The sequence below is a fragment of the Podarcis cretensis genome (genome assembly GCF_951804945.1).
Source record: "Podarcis cretensis genome assembly, chromosome: 9".
Taxonomy (NCBI): domain Eukaryota; kingdom Metazoa; phylum Chordata; class Lepidosauria; order Squamata; family Lacertidae; genus Podarcis; species Podarcis cretensis.
Window position 1 is genome coordinate 36,811,569 of NC_137178.1, and position 17,478 is coordinate 36,829,046.

General features: G+C 42.5%; 1 protein-coding gene across 2 annotated transcripts in view; it reads right to left on the reverse strand.

The window, feature by feature from the left end:
• The window catches only part of MAML3 (mastermind like transcriptional coactivator 3), a 271,946-nt gene that overhangs the window by 252,563 nt on the left and 1,905 nt on the right, over positions 1-17,478 (reverse strand). The gene's annotated exons all lie outside the window — the stretch shown is intronic.

A 17,478-nucleotide genomic window follows, 5' to 3' on the forward strand; every position in this document is an offset into this window, starting at 1 on the left:
GTGCCACCGCCACATGATTTCTGTTCTCATCCTGAGGTAAAGTTCTTAACCTGAGGTACTACTTCCGGGTTAGTGAAGTCTGTAACCGGAAGTGTTTGTAACCCGAAGTATCACTGTACCTTGTTCCTCCTAAAATCTGAGATATCCAAAAACATGCTGAGCAAAGAATTGGGTTTGATGCTCCGTGTAGCTTGTTTCAACTCATGGCTAGCAAGAGCATGATAAATTATGCAAAATCAAGGAATATATGTGCATGTTTTAATTTTGAGGTAACCCAAAAGCATTTTGGTTCCTCTCTCTGTCCCTTTCCCATTATGTGCTGTGTTTTTTGTTTTAGATTGTAATCCTGAAGGCGGGGACTGCCTTGTTTAAAGTGACTGTATGTTAGCCACTCTGGGAGCTTTCATGGCTGAAGATAGGGGTGCAAATGCTCTAAATAAATAAATTTCAATGGAATGTATTCCAATCCACACATTTAGAAAAACCAGGAGGCATGGCTTTCCAAGGAGTGTAGTTTTCAGAATGCAGAGGAAGGACTGAATATATTGCCATGTTAAAAAAACATACTCCAGCTTCTGGTAAGTGGAATGCAGGTCAGTGGAGGCCAAACAGAAGTCTTCTCCAAAGTGCTACTTTCTTTGCACAGAGAAGTTTTGTGGTTTTGTGTGTGTTTATTAGGGAGGGTATTCAAACATGTAGCACAAATTCATCAAGTCTTACAAGGGCTGTACAAGAGAGTTTTCCTGTGTGGCAGACCAGCTCTTAATTACAAGTATCGCAGATAAGCAACAGGTGAAGAAAGAAAGCAAAGCCCTATTCATAAACTAGTTAGCCAAAGAACAAAGATAAATTCATCCACTGGGAAATACAGTATTTGTAATAATTTGATCTTCCAAAATGTTTTTAAAAGTAGAATGCTAGCCTCGTTAAGCTACTGCAAATTAAACATAATTTTCTTGTGTACATTGCAAATACCTATAAAAAAACATAATCTGTGAAACACACCTTAGTTTTCATTATTCATCTTGTTTATAACACTGAAATTACAGGAATGGAAATGAAACAGTTCTAATTTAAGTTATTTACTTCAGGAGATGGGCTAGCCTGTCACCAATAACTCACTAACAAAGCATGCAATACATATACTTGCTCTATTCATATTCATTTGCATGTGATGAGGTGAGTGAAGGGGAGACATGAGAGAGGGGTCTAGATTATGCCTGGTGTGGAGAAAGTGGACAGGTGTCAGTTTCTCTCCATCTCACTTAACACTTGAACTCAGGACCAGTGGTCAGGGATAATGGGAGTTGTAGTCCAACAACGGCCGGAGACCCAAGTTTGAGAAACACTGTATTAAACAATTATCCTCACTGTAAATAGTCCCTGTCCAACATATGAGAGTTATACCAACATATCTGAGCCAGTGTTAGAAATTAGTCGGGTACCAGATGCATTTTACTACTCGCGTGGGTCCAATTGCAACCATGTGGAGACCTCTGGATGCTAGTTTGGCGACTGACATTTCCATCTGGCTGGCCTGCCTTTTTCTCAGTTAATCCCCACAACAACTCTTGTGGGGTAGGTTAAGAGTGGCTCAAGATCACCTAGTGAGCTTCATGACTGAGTGGGGAATCAGACCTGGATCTCTCAGGTCCTAGTCCCATATCCTAACTGCTACACCACATTGTCTTCCTAGAGTACTTCTGCTATGGGGCAACTATAAATTAAGGAAGTAAATAAACATGGGGAAAGCAAAATGTCACTTGGAGAAGGATCTGAAATATTTTCCTTGAAGTTTCAATTTGTTTTATCCTGGATTGTAATGTGTTAATGTGCTGTAAACCACTTTGAGATTTTTTTCTTTATAATATAAAGCAATATAGAAAAGAAATGAATAATAATAATAATAAGCCCCACTGCAAAAAAGGCACCTAGACATTCCATTGTGGTGACCGTAAGCCAGGTTTAATGTGCCTTTTGTCAATTAGCTTATACAGTGGTACCTCTGGTTACGTACTTAATTCGTTCCGGAGGTCCGTTCTTAACCTGAAAGGTACCACTTTAGCTAATGGGGCCTCCCGCTGCTGCTGCCATGCCACCACCACACAATTTCTGTTCTCATCCTGAAGCAAAGTTCTTAACCCGAGGTACTATTTCTGGGTTAGCGGAGTCTGTAACCTGAAGCGTATGTAACCTGAGGTACCACTGTACTGTATATGGCTCATTCCACATGCCTACATTTCAAATTGCTAGCTCATAATATTTCTCTGCAAGAACTGTATTAGAGCAAACAGCCAAACAGATCAGATAGGCTTTACGTTTGGTTAGGGAAGGGCACATATGTTCATGATTCTGCACTCTCGTTTACTGTCTAAAGGTCAGCTGGAAAGGAACAACTGGAGAAGGAATTCTGGCAGCAGTAACACTAACTTCTGATGTCAGAACACAGAGCTTAGTCACATGGTAGAGGAAAGAGTAAATAAGGAAAACAAGGGTCATTAGTTATAGCTGGCATTGTAAAAATAGCACTTCTGGAAGCCACTGCTCAACCATCTCCAGAGTTAACTTGTCCACACATCTTTTGAGAATATGTAAAGAAAACACAAAAATCAACAACTAGAGTTGTGAGCAACCTAGGAAACAGCTGTAATGTGTTCTGCAGTGAGATAACTGTAAAGAACAATGCAGGAAAGCAGTAAGCCGTTTGTTACTGCTGTGTCAATTAGGTGAAATTTCATGGGGAGAACAGAAAGCAACAGCAGAAGAATCCAAAAGTACTTCTTAAAAACAAACAAAATCTTTTATTAATGCAGGATGCCTTGCTTTGGAATAAAAGGTGGCGGTTGTTTTGAATCCAGTTTCAATCCACACAAAAAGGAGTACAACATTATAATTTCATTTTTCTTTAGATGTGTACAATGTAAGTGATCACTGACCTACAGTAAATCGTGTTGTTGGGTTGTTGTTTTTAAGCTCTTTTGAGACAATATACATGGTGATATGATCAAACTATCCTAACTGCACTACTGAAGCTGCAAAATGTACAGAACAGACAGAAAACCCAGTCTGTTTTAGCCTGCTCATATGGGACTTGGTGTCTTAGAAACAGTTATTTTTAAGACAGCAACATAGTATTTCATTTCAGGGAACTTAACCATTAAGGATCCACCAAAAACTTTTCTTATGAAAAGACACATAAAAAGAGGCATGGTGATATTTTTTTTCCCCTCTTCCTTTTTAAAGCAGTAAGGAGGAGACTTTGCCAATTGCAAAAGCAGAAGTGTGTGCCCTTTGGCTGCTGTTTACAGATAGTGTGTTCGCCTCCAAGCCTCAGATACTGTGACTCATAACTTTAAATCAAAATGTGGTCTCCCTGCAGAACAAGCAAGAAAACCCATTCACTGCCAGTACACTCTACAAAAAAAGAAGCACTATGTTCTTCCTGAAGCACTACTTGTGCCCTCCTATCAGCCAAGAATCAATTTGTTTCTAAGTAGTTCAGAAAAGAGGCGAAAAGATTAACTGAACCATTTATTGGCTCTAACTGTAGGGTGAGATATCCTTACTCTAGAGTCCTTGAACATTTCCACTGACTTTTTGGCCCTTCGTTTGAAGTGAAAATGGAATTTAGTATAATGAAGTACTGTATATCCGAATTATCATACAGTGAGCTAGCTACATTCCAAAATACCATTTTTAAAAAATTCTGATCAAAATTCCTACAACAAAGGGATTTTTTTTTAGCACCAACTAAGAAACAAAATGTAGCAGCTCTGATATATAATTATTGCTTTAAAAAAACTGCAAATTGTATTCAGATTTTTTCACATTGCAACCTCAATTCTTGATTAGCTATGTAGAAGAAATGCCTACATCACAGAGCTGCTAATGAATAATGAGCTTATTAAATTACAAGCTGTTATATAAATAACTCATTTTTTTAAAAAGTTCTTCCGTGCAAGGTGAACTCTTGTACTAATGGACAAACAAACCAAATATTTTACCAATCCCCACTTGCTTCCTTCAAACCCAAAACACCACACCCCCTTCACAAGCATGTATTTAATTATTTCTAGTCAGTTCAAATAATTTGTTTAAAGTTATGGGCCTCTTCTTGATTCTAATAAGTAGGCAATTCTTTATGGTAAAGGAGGTGGCATTACTCCATCATTCCCACTGTCACCATATTACCCATCACGAGAGAGTGCATTGCTATGAACTGTGCCCATAGACAGTAATAATAGAGCATGTTATCCTTCAAAATCAGGACAGAGGACATTCCCCCCAAATGTACAGTAATTCTTCCTTACAGATTCTAGACATAGAGAGCCCGGCTGTCCAGAGAGGAATGAGAGCACCATTAGTGGTGCAAGAGAGACCTTGGTACTGTTTTAAAAAGAAAGAAAAGGGATCTGAAGCAAGTCAAACTGCTTCTCAGCCTTCAAGGAAGGTGTGATGTGCAAAGGCATTAATGAAAAGGAGCAGGCTCTTTCAAAGTCACTGTTCTTGGACAAAAATGGATTTGTAATAGAGAAAATTGTTGAGTGGTCATGGAACAGGGCCTCACTCAAGGTTATCACTTCTCCAGGCTGAAATGATGTTGCATCCCATCACAAATACGGTCCCTACCTCCACAGCTCTAACAACATATTGCATTTGTATTTGTTCAGTTCTTCAGACATGCAAGAAAAAAAGATTCTTGAAATTACCATGTAGTGTTAGTACTGCAGAATATTTTTTTTATCTTGTCACCACAGTTTATTATATCTTCCATTCACAACATTCTCCAGTGTCATACTTAAGTTGGAGTGGCTGTAATAGCAGCTCAGTTGTGTGAAGATTTAAACATGCACATTCATTTCATGCACAAAAATGGTCCCTCTGAAGCCAACTACATCTGGAATGCATACAGCTGGCCTCTCATGACCTGAATCAGACTGTTTCATTCATGAATAACTTAAGTCTACTCACAGTCTAAAAATGTATGCACTTGTTTCATACTTTCTAAGTTGCAGAGTTATATGAAAAGGGTCCCCTTAGTAAAACCCACATACTGCCCTTTACCCCAGGCAATAATGAATAACTATCCCCATTTGTTAACTTTCAGCAAGCAGGTGTTTAACTTTCTCTTGGTGGGCGGGGGGGGGGGGGGAACGAGGGTAATTTGCCTGACATAAAAAAGAAACTTGCTGGCAATATTGCACACTCACTACATTATTCCACTAAAGTTAACACATGCCAAAACTGTAATCAGCAAGATTTAGCTGACATCTTACACTGTGGGGAAAAAAGTTCCAAAATGTACATAGGTGATGCAGGGGAAATCCACAAAACCGAATGTGCAGGGATCTATTTCCAGCTTTCATTGATTTCCTGCCATATCCATGCAGATTTGTAATTCCACATATTGTTTCCACAGTCTTCCTCAGATATATCCCCCCCCGGGGGGGGGGGGATGATGGTAAGTTATTTTAGAACCAAGGCAGCTTCAGTTCCTTGAAAGCAAAACAATGTTCTAGATTCCTTAAATAGTAAGGAAATCTTATGCAAGTTTCTTGGAAATGGTGATGCATCGTTGTTTTGTAGACATCACATATTTATTTCTAAAAATATAACACATTTCACCTCCCAGGCAAAGGACCATACCAAACTTAATTGCTGAAAAGAAACAGTCTGGGTGAAACCCCACTATAAAAATTCATATTCAAAGTTTAGTTTAGCTTCTTTCATGTGCAAGAAGCATGGTGGAATCGACACTGAAAACAAATTAGCTAACTTCTGTGCTGATGTTGAAGAAGTAATATGATAGGACTGCTTGCTGTTTAATGCCTGTTTTTAATCTGAGAATCCCCACCCCCAACCCTTCATCTCGGTGGTGTGGAACCTCTTTCCTGTCTCGGGAGTCATCTGCTGGGGCAGGGGGCTAAAGTAAGTGTGGTGGTTCCAGAGTCAAAAGTGGGTGGAGTGCACCCCATTCTCCTTCTCTTCCCCCCTGCCCTGTCCCAAGGAGGTTGCTGGGAAAGGGACAGAACGCACTTGCCAGGTCTCAACTGATCACTTGCAGATGACTTTTATTTCCTCCTGCTTTGATCCATCCATTTCACCACCACCCCTCTCCATTTTCCCACTCCTGCCCTTCTCTCTTCCTTCCTTCTCTCTTGCTTTCCTTACCTGGCCTTCATCATAAGGTCCCAGGACAGGTTACAACAATATAAAAATGCAGTATTAGTCAGTTAAGACAATTTACATGAGCATGGGCCTTAAAAGGGTATCGGGTGTCAAAGGCCAGGGTACTAAGGCGAGTCTTCAGCAAACAATGAAAGCTATGCAAGGAAATCATCATACACACCTCTGTGAGGAGGGAACCACACACCCTAGGGACTGTCACAGAGAATGCCCTCTCCCGAACCACTCCACATTGCCTTCCCAAGTGCTTTTTCTCCCAATGGACTATTATCTGGGGAAATGTGGGGTGTTTTTTTTTTTTAAAAAAAAACAACCCACACAACAACAACTCTATACTGGACACTGGAGAACAGCAGCCATGTGTAGGGAAAAGGTAAGGCACTCCCCCCCCCCACTGCTCCTCGGATACCAACCACCACTTCAGAAGTGGCTTTAGTCATCTAAGTGGGTGCTGATCTACTGTTAACTAAGCATGAACCTTGGCTTCAAGGTCTTCACTCTCAATGCCTCCCGTTTCCTTCTCTGTGGCAATATCAGGGTATGTGGCATGCGGCCAAACAACTAATCCAGGAATCGAGGCTTGCTCATTAGGTTTTGCAGGCCTCTGACCGAACGTAACATAATGTTCCGAGGTTATGCAATAGAAAGCAGCAAATCACACAGCAGTTGAATGAATAATGCTAATGAAAACTTCTGTTAAATATTATGGTGAGGGGGAGAATCTGTCCTGCTGCCTTTGCCCGTTCTGCCTTCCATTTAGATCTCTAGCAATACAGTAGACACTAGTTTTGTCCAAGTGAAAAACAACCCGATTCTACTGAGGTACAAACTAGTGTATACATTTCAAATTGAACTGACAATATCTTAACACCTTCAGAGTGCTATGAAGAGATAGGTTCGGATCATATCTGAGAGTGCTTCCAAGTTGTTGTTTCTCAAAAAGTCAGGCTTGCCAGTTATTCCTTGTTGATTTCATGGTATTCCTCTCCCCCTCTACTTTTGTACTGATTGCACTAAAGGTTGTACCAAACTTTTGCTGTTTTGTTGTCATGTTCACAAAGCACCCTCATAACTCTTAATTCCGTGGGGGCATTTATCTGAACAAGTAGTTAGCAAATTTTCTTATACTAAACAGAAAAAGTACATTTGTTCGATAGCAATTATCTTCAGGCTGAGATTGTATTTTTATATAATAAATAACAAGGAGGAGGAATGTTTTTTGTAACGATGAACACACTAAATGAATCATGAGTACCTGTCAGGCAGGTTGTATAAGTAAGGTGGAAGAAGACTAGGGAACTTTAATAAATAAGCACCCTTTTAGGCCTGCATCTGTTCTGCTGTTCTCAATAACTGAGTGCATGTGTGTGCGTATGGGCCTGCAGGAGAGATCAAAGTGAGAGCTCCAATGAAAGAGAGAGAGAGAGAAATAATCCTTAGTGCAGATGAATAATAGCATATTAGACAATATATGCCCATGAACGAGTAACTAAGATATCAGAATATGCTCAAGACAATAACACAAAGTATATGAAACCTCAAATAACACTGCCATTGTCATTGTTATTTACTCTGGGGAAAAATTGGTGGTCATACAATACTTTCTATTTCAAGTTGCAGAAATTGCCTAATGGGGCCTAGATGCAAAACAGTAGTAGGAAAGTATTGTGTGAGCTTATCCTTGGAAGGTCAAGGCACAGACATTTGTTTTATTATTTGATAGTCATGTTTAAGGATCCTTCTACTGCACACCTTTAATTGGATCTACATTTCACTACCAGCTGGTTTTCATTATCAGCCACTGTGACATAGTCATTAAATCAGGATGGCACAAGACATTTCGGCACTTGAGGTGAAACACAAAATTGCACCCCCTCCTCCCCACAAGGGAAGAAAGGGTGATCTACATCAGGAACAAGGATGGAATAAAGATCTACACTGGGATCTGCTGCCCCTGTGGATCATCATGCCTGAGGTGGTTACCTCACCTCACCTCACCCTGCCCTTGGAGGGTCAGCCACAAAATGCAATCAACCATCTCTTAGCCTAACCTCCCTCACAGTACTATGAAAATTAAATGCAATGGAGGGAGAACCATGTCTGTCATCTTGAGTTTCTAGGAGGAAAGGTGGGATAGAAACATAATAATAAAGGACACTATTAGCCTGACAAGTTTAAGTTGACAGTCCCAGAAAAAAACCCAATCCCTGAACATCTGAAAACATCAATGCATGTTGAGAATCATATCATTATTCTATATACTAATTTGCTGCAATATTTGCTGGCATATGTCTGAAAAATTGGGCGAGGCAAGTATCTCTCTCTCTCTCTCTCTCTCTCTCTCTCTCTCTCTCTCTTGTCACAAAATTCAGCTGGAATTGTCATCATTCACAAGTCATTGTCAAGATCCTAGAGAAAAAATCCCTTTCATACGTATTGCAATCACTTATGTTCCTTGAGAACCCCACTCTGAGATACAAGGGACACCATGGCGTAATTCATATATAACAACATTCCAGAGTTGTTATATTCAGTGGCGTAGCGTGGGTTATCAGCACCCGGGGCAAGGCAAGTAATTTGCGCCCCCTAACCCATGGATTTGCGCCCCCTAACCCATGGATTTGCGCCCCCAACCCGTGGATTTCCCTAACCCCCAGATGTTGCGCCCGGTGCGGCCGGCCCCCCCCTGCACCCCCCACGCTACGCCACTGGTTATATTGTTATAAGAGCAGGCAAGTGCAACCCTCAAGCTTGCACACTTGCACACAAGGAGAAGGAATTAGAAGTGTTAGCTTCTAGTATATGACAAGCCACTGTTTGCCAGATTTGATGGAAAGGGCAAACTATGATTTACCACAAATTAGAAGGGCAGGCTTCCAATCTCTTCTCCTGGCACATGAAAAACACAGCACACTGAGACTCACCAAGGCTCTCAGGAGAACAAAGTTTGCCAGTACATCTGAACTAAGTCAATGTAACTCAAAAAGAATCTTTCCCCATTGACATCTATATGCTTTGATCAAGCCACCTCATATTGTGTGATTACTGAATAAATATATATGTGTGTATTTCTGTGGAACTGAACTATGTTCATTTCCAGTTCTCATTCCCTAGGGAAACCTAACCCAATCCAGTCCTACAATAGCTGCACCATCCACTTCCAAAATTCTGAGTAGCATTTTTACAGTTTAAAGCACCCATAAAAGGCCATGATGTTTGAATTGCCCATTTTACTGCCCATTCACTCAGTTTGGCGAAATCATTTGCCACTCTTCACAATCCCTTTTTTTTAATGATGCTGAACTATTTAGTACCTTCAGCAAACTTGGCCACCTTAACAGTTCTGATTGACAAGAGAACATCTCTTACCCCATGACTGCTAAGCTTTCTCAGGAGTCTTTGGTGATGTACCTGGTCAAAAGCTTTTTGAAAGCCTTGAGTACCCTTTGTGAACTGGACCATCTATATGCTTGTTGACACTCTCAAAGAACTCTAGCCAGCCCAATGCCTAGTGATATTCAGTTGAAGAGTGGTATACAAATTTAATAAATAATAATAATCTTGACTTGTGATTATAAGCAAATATTGATGCTAGAACCAGTCGAACAAGTTCTGCAGTTTGTGAAGTTAGAGGCAATGAAAATGAAAGAACATATATACAAGAGTTGCTAGGAATAACATAACAACACAGGAAAACTAATGAGCACAATAGTAGTAGAAAAGTGCAAGAAACTGGAATGTGAAAGATTTCAAATTTAAAGCAGCTAGACAAACCACGTAACAGAAAACTCAATCAATCGTTTTATTTGCATGCCGCCTTTCCAAAGTTAAAACAATGCTCAAGGTGGCTTACAGCATCTAAAAAATTACATAACCACAAACAAAGCAAGAGTAGTGATAAACAATATTAAAAAGTACACAATCAAACTGAAAAATTGCCGCATAAATCATAAGATCCAAAATATAGATACAGTGGTACATCGGGTTAAGTACTTAATTCGTTCCAGAAGTCCGTTCTTAACCTGAAACTGTTCTTAACCTGAAGCACCACTTTAGCTAATGGGGCCTCCTTCTGCCACTGCGCCGCTGGAGCACGATTTCTGTTCTCATCCTGAAGCAAAGTTCTTAACCCGAGGTACTATTTCTGGGTTAGCCGAGTCTGTAACCTGAAGCGTATGTAACCTGAGGTACCACTGTACAAAGATGCTGTTAACAGCCCCCCTAAACAATACCCCAGTTCAAGATTCTGTTCAGCAGTCTCAGCTGTTGTAGCTGGAGTCAGTCAGAGCCCCACCCTCCCAGACCAGCTGGGAAAAGGCCTAAAAGGCAGGGTACAGGTCTTCCAGGACTCACAGTCAAAACCATGCCAATCATCCCAACCAATCCACAGAAGAGAACTATTGGCGGTCCATCTACATTTCCTACCTGGATTTACTTATTACTTTACCAAGAACCTTGCTGAACTGCTGGGCCACACCAGACGGTTCCCTGCTATTAAAATGGCTCTCCTGACAGCACTTTCCCTCCCAGTTACAACATGCTGAACTGAACAATCCTTCAGCACTTTGCACAGGCATGGCTAAATTCAACAATGCATGAAAAGCAATTGTCTGGCTTGTTTGTTGAACATCCAGAGAGCAATGCTGAGGACCCATCCTAAGGAGAAATTTATAGAAGTAGTTATTGACTGTTTTGGCCAAGAGCCTCAGAGTCTCCCATTTTTGTTTCAATAGCGATCAACTTTGTAGTATATTTTCCTTTATGTTACGTGTGGACAGGAATTAACAACAACAACAAAAGCCTGGCTACTTTCTGATCCTTATATCTGGCACTCATCACAGCCAAGGGAGATTCTGTGTAAAAGGTGAAAAATTCAGCCTTAGGGGTTTTTAATTTGTTTTTCAGAGTCTTAAAGTATTGTTGTTCAATGGACAAATTATAGCTCTATGTCTTTCTGGTGCCTCTGTTATTGTTCAATGGACAAATAGAGCAATTTGTTAGAACTTAGTTCAGAAATATATAATCCCATACACTATAGTAAATCACTATTGTTTCTTGTTGCTGCTCTTCAACACCATGTAATAGTGTGTGGAGTTCAGAGGTAAGTCAAATACCTGTACTTTAAAGTCATGGATCTCTCTGCCCGTTCCCCCAAATTATTTCTGCAGACACCCATACCTCCTGTTGATTAGATATAGCTAAGTCTCTCTCTTTTGCCTTCTTAGCATAAAACTAACTAGGCCCACTGCTGGCTCTTCATTCTCCTCTCTGTTTTTACTGCCAACTCCAACCACTGATTTTTCATCAAAATTGGCCAAATCTGCATCTTCTGCTAAACTGTTCATGCCCTAGTTATTTTTTCCTTGGACCACTGCCACTCTGGCCTTCCTTCCTGTTCTCTCTCACCTCTTCAGTCAACTCAGAATATTCCTGCTGAAATAATCTCTCTTTCTCAACACATCACCCTTCTCTGCCTCTACGTTGGCCTCCAGTTGCCTTTTACAATGACTTTAGCCTCATCCTTGTGTCTAGTTTTTCTTTCATCCCATCTTCCTTTTCTCTGCATATCCCATGCTGTGCTCTTCCTGGCTGCAGGCAAAAACCTACCTTCTTTCAGAAGCATAAATGCTGCTGTAAGTACTTCCAATGAAGATTCCATAGCTACCATAATTCTAGCCTCTTATAAAACCAATCAGGAATCAGCACAGTGCTTCTCACTATCAAGCAGAAACGCCACCAAAGGATACCGTAGCACCAAAGGCTACAATCTTCTGCACAATTAGCCAGAAAGAAGCCCAACTGGTTACTTCTGAGTAAATATGTCTGGTTCAAAGGCAACAGTCCTATGCAGAGTGACCTGAAAGTAAGAGCCACAAAACTCAGGATCAAACTAGATGCATAAACTGCAGAGTTGGAAGGGATCCTGAGGGCCACTGAGTTCATCTACCTGACCCATTAGTTCAAATTCATATTTGCTGTACTAATGTAACTAAACAGTGATGTTCAATTTTGGCAACAAATGAGGAGTAGTGCAGAAGTTTCCCCCTATTAGCAGCTTACCTCCTGCAGACTCCCTCCCAGAACACTTTGCTTTCACCTAGCTGGGCTTATTTCTGGTACTGAAAGGTGATATCAGGGCCCAGCTGTGGAAAAGCAAGACAGACAGAAAGAGGGATTCCCTTGCAAACCTTTGCAGTTAAATCTGCACCCACCCCATGTTTCTACATATATACACCAGATGTGAGGCAGAACTCATGGATAACCACATCCCCCTTGACTCTCAGCGGGAGTTACTTCTGAGTAAGCAGGCATATGATGAGGCTGTCAGTATAAGATGTCAAGGATACAGTTACAGGAAGTCTTTTAGAATTTGACAAATTACAAACCAGTACAGAAGAGCAGAACTGTAATAGGCCATCACATGGGCATGGCTTAACATTAAATAATTTTTAAGATGGTTTCTAATACTGAAGCACATTTGCCAAATATCTAAGATGCATTCAGCAAGCAACACAGTAGGAAGTGAGAAAGCAGATTAGCTAAGAATGGGAATGAGCAGATGTTTCTTGGAACTAGTCTGATGATGAGCAAAGGAACATTTTGGAGGAATTGCAAGTTTACCATCAATAACTTTTAAACAAACCTAACTAGCACAGTATTAAAACATTTCTAGTTATGTAATAGAGAAATTAAAACTGGCTTTCACAATGACTAGGCTGGAAAATGGATAATACTTAATAAAGAAATGCAAGTTTTTATTGTACAATTCTTATTGTGTTTCCTAAATTCATTAGTCGCTGCTATAGCCAAATGAAGAAAATGTTTGGTGATGTTATTATTAATAAACAAATCAAAGATTTAGCAAAATCAACTATACATCCCCTATCAAGTGCTCATACCCAAACCTCACAAAACTGGGATTAAATGGTTATAAATTTCTCTGAGGTAGGCTATTCAATAATGGTATTTTGAATTTTTACCTGTGGTTATTTTTGGGAGGGAAGGGTCTTTAATAAAGTGGACCATTGGCCTCGCTTCAATTCAGACAAAAGCTCACACACAAGGACTTGAGAGCTAGCCCCTTTGAACACATGGGAATTTACTTCCAAGTAGACATACAGTTTCTGCTGTCAAGTGACTTCCAGTTCAATCCTATGCATTATTTCTGTCTCCACCTTACAAACAAGGTGTGACAAAGGGATGCATTGCACAGTAAATATGACAATAGAAAATGACAAACATCTGATGATGTTTATTCCAAAATTAAACTGTTTGACTGTCAGTGGAACACATACGTTGAAAAATGTGTTCTTTCTTCATGCTGCTAAAGGTGGGTGTCAGCACAAACTAAATGGAAAGGTGAGAAATCAGCTTCCCTCTGGAAGCTTGAGAAAGTTTCCCACCCCCCTCTCCAATTTACCATTCCTGGTGGAGATCTTGTAAACTGAAGGAAAGTATGGAATGACTCACAGTTGCACGTCACTTTGGGTTGCCCTAACAAATTTAATGAATAAATATTAAATAACAATAAATGCAGCTGCCCCCAGGAAAAGCAAATCCATCACCATATGCCTAGACTCCTTTGGGCTGTTGGAAGCCTTAGGTACATCTAGTTAGACCAAGGATTGACATCTGGAATGGCACAGATTCCCATCCTTAATTTAGAAGATTAGGTTTGCCAAGATGCACTGAGCATGCATGGAGCGTGCAGGTCCCTGGATGTGGAAATGAGGCAGTACTGACTTTCTATGAGAGATCATCAACTTTTAAGTTTGAGGTGCATGCCTTTGAGGAAAACATCTACAGTGGTACCTAGGGTTACACACGCCTCAGGTTACATACACTTCAGGTTACAGACTCCGCTAACCCAGAAATAGTAACTCGGGTTAAGAACTTTGCTTCAGGATGAGAACAGAAATGGTGCAGCAGCTGCGCAGCGGCAGCAGGAGTCCCTATTAGCTAAAGTGGTGCTTCAGGTTAAGAACAGTATCAGGTTAAGAACGGACCTCCGGAACAAATTAAGTACTTAACCTGAGGTACCACTATATTTATAAAAAGATGATCAGCTGTTCAGTAAAGCACACATTCTGGAGTACAGCATACGTTGAGAAACACGAAGTGTAGAAGGACAGTTTAGGCCTCCACAGATTAAACAAACAAGCAAAATACAGATCAGTAAAGGCAACTTATTGTTCTCTCTATTAAGGATTAGGAAAAGAGGAATCAGACACGTGGGGCTGCAGTGTTCTCTGAAGACAGAGCACCACCAGCACCTCACATTTCCCCCAGCACTTGTCAGTCAGTACAACCATTGGGGAGGTCTGTATTCATCAAAGATCATGTACCACTGACTGGAAGGAGGACACAGTTCTCATTATGAAGTCTCACAAACTGGATTCAAAGACACCGCAAAAAGCTTCACACCTATCCTGGCAACTTCATTCTCTTCTTTAGGGAGCTCCCTTACACACTGTTGAAAACCCCAATTCTCTCTTAATCTTTCTACAAATTGTAACTATATTGCTGGTGAAACCCTTTCTCTATAAGCACATTGTTGATGAAACTCTCTCCCTTATTTAAAATGGCTGTAAATAACACTGCATTCTAATTTTTTAACCAGCAAAGCACACACTGATCTGGCATGCTCCAATGATAGTGGAAGCCGAATGCAAATATCCCTAGCTGTGGATTTCATACTGGAAGTAATTTTAACCAAGAGAGTTTCAAAGATACTCACTGCAATCCTATCCATGTATATTCAAACACAAGACCAAATGAGTCCAATAGATACTACTTCCAAGTGTGTATGTATAGGACTGCAGATTTAAACAAGACATTAATTTTTATTTTAAAAGGATGTGCTATAAGCTAATATTTCCTGGATTTTGCAACTTACCTGTAACTGCAACAAATCCAAAACTTTTTTTAAAAAGGTATTTTGGACCCCAAAAGCAAAGCAGGGTTTATTAACTGTCAAGTGAAGAATATGATCGAATTATTGGCGTGTTAATACAGGTCATATCAAGGGAAATCAGTGGTTTCTTATCAAAACAGATGTTACAACATCCACTTTATTGTTATTACTGGTGGGAAAGGAGCCATTCCAGGGGGGAAATCTAGACCTGTCCAGCACATCAAAAAACAAACCACCCTCTTCTGCCCATGGCAAAGAGATTCTCCAACTAAAAGCCTTTCCCAAATCCCATCTGCAAGCTAGAGACAGAGAAGGAAACTATTGTTTCACTAGTGAGTCAGTACCGCAGCTCAAAAGAGGGGGGGGGGGGGTTGGAATGCGAAAAAGGCTTTTGTTTGTTTGCTTGCATGAACTCCCTGCCCAAGTCCTCCGAGTGCGCCACTGTGTCGCAAGCGCAAGCTCCATTAGGGAGCAAAGAGCGTGAAACAGCTTGAGGACTGAACCCAAATCCTATTAGAGGGCCGGGAAGGGCCAAGCAGACGGGCAGCCGAACAGCGCCTCGTCGGCTTCCTGTTTGCGAGTCAGGTGCCTCCCTTTGTGCTTTGCTCTGACTCGTCTGTCTCTCGGCTTTCTCCCTGCCAGTGTGTGTGTGTGTGTGTGTGTATGTGCGCGCGCGTCCGCAGACCGGGTCGGGCGGGAGGAAGGCGGCGGCGGCGGCAGCGTAAGGGGGGGGGCGGTTATTCCTGTGTGGTGAGGCTGAGCGCTTTATCTGCCTATCTCAACGCCCCCCCTCCTCCTCCTCCCGGCTGCACTGGAGAAATGCCCCGCTGTCTCCAACAAGGGGCGTTCCCTCTCCGGCTGCCTTTTCCCTGGAAAAGCAGGGAGGCGGCAGCAGCAGCAGCTTCCTTCTCCAAGCCCCCACCCTCGGAGGGAGGGAGGGGGGAGTGGTGGTTTCTCCACGCCTGAGGAGGAAGGCGGCACGCCGCGCAGCAGCGTTCGCTTCCAGGAGGGCGCACTTCGGGCTGCGTTTAAGCTCTTCCCCGCCCCCCACGGCTGAGCGCTCGATAGAGCAGACAAAGCGCCGCGGCAGGCGGGGGGGGGGGGGGGAGAGAAGGTGTAGCGGACTCCGCCTGCGGGTCGCGGCTGAGCCGGCCTTTCGCGCGCCGGTGGGAGGGGCCGAGGCGGCTCCGGTGAACTGAGGAGGCGCGCGCGCACACACACACACGGACGCCGGGGGTGGGGTGGGGAAGAAGAGTCCCACATCAATAAATGGTCCTCCTCTCGACAGGGGAGGAGCCGGCGGCGGCGGCTGTCTCCCGCAAAGTCCGCGCCCGTTCCTTTCTCTCCCTCCCTCCGCCTCCTGCGCCGCACCACTCGCCCCAGCTCCTCCTGGGCTGCCACTGCGGCTGACCCCGCCGTCAGTCCGCGCCCTCCAGGCCTCCCACCCAACTTCCAGCCGGGGGAGGGGAGAGCGGCTTTGTCAGGCAGATGCCAGCTGGTGGGGTGGCTTGCCGAAAAGCTGGGCGGCGGGGAGGTTCCGGCTCGCTCCTAGCTTAGGGCGGCCATAAGGGCAGCAGGAAGGCAAAGGGACCTTGCAGCGCTTCTCTCCAGCTCAGCTAGAGCAGCAGACATTTATTAAAAACGGAACCTTGCGAGCGGTTGCCTAAATCTAAGCTCCACGTCTTACTTGGGCAAACATTCGCCGCGCGACCTTGTTCATGTTTACTTGAAAGTAGGCAATCACTTTTTTTAATGGGGGGGGAGGGAGAGTGACAACTCAGTCCGTGTGCTTCAATCCGAAGCGCGTTTACCTGGGAGTAAGTCCCACTGAGTGCAGTTGGACTTATTTTTGAACACACCTGCGTAAAATCGTTCCTGTTTGAGCCTCGGGATTAAGAGGAAGCTTCCTTTTAATATACATACTGTATACATATTTCAAATGAACACCGTATTTTAGTAATTGGTTGACTAGGGCGCAGCAGAAAAGCCTTAGAGCCGCAACCCTGGTTTAGGAGAGCTGCTGCAACAATAAGCAAACAAATCCGAAAGAGCGACAGCAGCCTAAGTAAAATAATAATAATAAAGAAAGGGATGCCCTCGCTCTGCCCTCCAGCTGCCCCTGAGACCATCTGCCTGGATTCCGGCAAGCAGCTCCCATCGACACAATCACTGCGCCACCAAAGGCAGAATATTTCACAGCTCTCCATAAACTCGATTAGCTTTACTCGGTTACACCTACTGGAAACCAGGCACGCTGGAAGCAGGGACTGACAACAGATCTGTTAAAACAAAAAAAAAAACAACCCTGGCCGCTTCTCCGCTCCCTTCACTAAAGCTGTCGGAGGGTAGTCGGGAAGGTAGAATGGGTGTGGGAAAGG